General features: G+C 32.9%; 1 non-coding gene across 1 annotated transcript; it reads left to right on the plus strand.

Annotated features, from left to right (window-relative positions):
* The first annotated feature begins 2,930 nt into the window (after nucleotides 1-2,930).
* LOC115519551 lies at nucleotides 2,931-3,033 on the plus strand. The gene has a single exon (XR_003970557.1). It is a non-coding gene; the product is annotated as a U6 spliceosomal RNA (small nuclear RNA).
* The last annotated feature ends 401 nt before the right edge of the window (nucleotides 3,034-3,434 follow it).

The raw sequence follows: 3,434 nt of genomic DNA on the forward strand, positions 1-3,434 counted from the left end.
CAATTGGTAGGAATAAGAGATGATAAAAAATGAAATCATATGCTCAATTAAATTCAGAGAAGACCAAAAAAGAGTGAACAACAACAACAGAAGAACAATAGCAGTGATTCGCAAATAATAAACAAATAAGGTAAATGTTAATTCCAACTATCTCAATAATCAGCTTAAATGTTGCTGATCTATATTCACCAGTTAAAAGACTGAGACAGAGAAGATGAAGCCAAAACAAAACTAAAGAACCACATATCATCAGTAGGAAATCCACTTGCAGTATAAATACATAGGTAAATTAAAGGTGAAGAATGGGGGGAAAAATGAAAGAATGGAAAAAGGTGTAGTATGTCAACATTAATAAAGAGAAAGTAGCAGTGGCCACATTAATTTCAGACAAAGAAGACTTCAGAGGAAGGAGAATTATCAGGGATAAAGGTGGGGATTACAAAATGATAAAAAGGTCATTACTCTAAGAAGACAAAACACCCTTCATGGTGTAAGCACGTGACATCAGACCTTCAAAACACACACAAAAAAACCTAATAGCACTGCAAGGAGAAATAGATGACTCCACTATTATAGATGGAGACTTCAACACCCCTCTGTCAGTAAATGGGCTACCAAGCAGAAATCAGTAAGGACTTGTTAAACTGAACCACACCATCAATCAACCAGATATTTTTGGCATCTATAGAATGCTTCCTCCAACAATAGCAGAATATACATTCTACTCAAGTTCACATGAAACATTCACCAAGATAGACCACATTTGGGCCATAAAACACACTTAACAAACTTAAATCCTAAATGTGTGCTCTCAGACCACACTGGAATTAAGGTAGAAATCAATAACAGAAATATAACTGGAAAATTCCATGATACTTGAAGATTAAACAAGTAGCCTTCTAAATAACATGAGTCAAAGAAAAACATCTCAAGAGAAATTTGAAATATTTTGAATTAAATAAAAAAGCAAATACAACTTTTACAAATGTGTGGGATCCAGTGAAAGTGGTGTATAGAGGGAAATTTTTAACATTGAATGCATATATTAGAAGAAAGATATAAAAATCAATAATCTGTACTTAGGAAACTAGGAAAATAAGAGTAATTTAAATCCAAAATAAGTAGAAGAAAAGAAGTAATAAAAATTAAAGTAGAAATTAATAAAGCTGAAATCAGGAAATCACAAAATAATCCAGTTAAGAAATGAGCAGAAGATATGGATAGACATTTTTCCAAAGAAGACATCCAGATGGCTAGCAGACACATAAAAAATGTTCCACATCACTCATTATCAGGGAAATACAAATCAAAATTACAATGTGATACCACCTCATACCTGTCAGATTGACTAGAATTAACAGCACAGGAAACAACAGTTGTTTTGCAAGGATGTGGAGAAAGGGGAACCCTCTTAAACTGTTGGTGGACATGCAAACTGGTGCCGCCACTCTGGAAAACAGTATGGAGGTTCCTCAGTTACAAATGGAACTACCCTATGATCCAGCAATTGTACTACTAGGTATTTACCCAAGGGAACAAAAATACTGATTCAAAGGGGCGCATGCACCGTGATGTTTATAGCAGAATTATGAACAATAGTCAAATATGGAAGGAGCTCAAATGTCCATCAACTGTTGAATGGATAAGAAGTTGTGTGTGTATATATGTACATTTATATATATATAACAATATTACTCAGCCATGAAAAGAATGAAATCTTGCCATTCGCAATGATGTGGATGGAGCTAGAGTGTATTATGCTAAGCAAAATAACTCAGAGAAAGACAAATATCATATGATTCACCCAAGTGGAATTTAAGAAATGAAAGAGATGAGCACAGGGGAAAAAGAGAGAGGCAAACCATTAGAAATAGATTGCTAACTATAGAGAACAAACTGAGGGGTATGGGTGTGGAGGTGAGTGAGAGGATAGATTAAATGGGTGATGAGTATTAAGGAGGGCACTTGTGATGAGCACTTGGTGTTATATGTAAGTGATGAATCACTAAATCCTACTCCTGAAACTAATATTGCACTATATGTTAACTAACTAGAATTTAAATTAAATCTTGAACTTAAATAAAATAAAATAAAATAAAATAAAATAAAATAAAATCATAGAGAAAATCAAAGCCAAAAGCTAGTTATTTGAAAAGATTAATAAAATTGAAGAGCTTCTTGCCATACAAACTAAAAATAAATTTTAAAAAATTTGTAATTATCAGAAATAAAAGGTAAACCATCATTACCTACCAATGGGCACTAAAAGGATAATAGAGAAATATTATGTACAACTGTATGCCCACAAATCTGATAATCTAAGTAGATGAATTCCTTCAAAGACACAATCTACCAAATTCACATGAGAAATAGATATAATCTGATACAAGCCTGTATCTAATAAAAAATTGCATACAAAATTAAAAATCTTCCAAATCAGAAAGCACTAGACTTAAATGGATTCACTGGTGAATTCTCCCAAACATTTAAAGAAGAAATTATACCACCTATATATATTCCGGAAAATACAAACAAAGGGAACATTTCTGACCTTATTCTATGAGACTGGCATTTCACATCAAAAACAAAGGCCTTACAAGAAAGGAGAACTAAAAATCAATATCTCTCATTAACACAGATGCAAAAATTCTCCACAAAATATTAGCAAATCGAATCTAATGAAAACAAATATATATATGCAGCACAACCAAGTGGGAATTATTCCAAGTATGTCAGCCTGGTTTAATATTTGAAATGCAATTAGTTTAATCCTTTACATCAACAGAGTAAAGCAGAAAAATGTAATGGTCATATCAATAAATGCAGAAAAAAGCATTTGACCAAATCCAACATTCATTTGTGATAAAATACCTCAATAAACTAAGAATTAAGGTGAACGCACCTAACTTGATAAAGAATATCTCCAGTGCTTGCTTCTGCAGCAGAGTAAAATTTAAACGAAACAGAGAAGATTAGCATGGTCCCTACATAAAGATGACACATGAGTTCATGATATATATATTCCATATTTTTATGGTGACTATCATTGATAATACCATATTATATTTGAAATTTGCTACGAGAGTATATCTTAAGTATTCACACACACACACACACACACACACACACACACAATAAATATGTTTGGTGATGGGTGGATGTGTGAATTAACTCAATTGTGGGAATCCTTTCACAGTGTGTACGTGTATCAAATCATCATGTACATTTTAAATATATTTCAGTTGTGTAGTCAGCAAGGCAGTATGGTACTGGCACAAAAACAGACACATAGATCAATGGAACAGAATAGAAAGTCCAGAAATGAACCTACAACTATATGGTCAACTCATTTTCAGCAAAGCAGAAAAGAATATCCAATGGAAAAGAGACACTCTCTTCAGCCATTGGTGTTGGGAATACTGGATGGCAACATG

Source organism: Lynx canadensis, chromosome B4 (genome assembly GCF_007474595.2).
Source record: "Lynx canadensis isolate LIC74 chromosome B4, mLynCan4.pri.v2, whole genome shotgun sequence".
NCBI lineage: Eukaryota > Metazoa > Chordata > Mammalia > Carnivora > Felidae > Lynx > Lynx canadensis.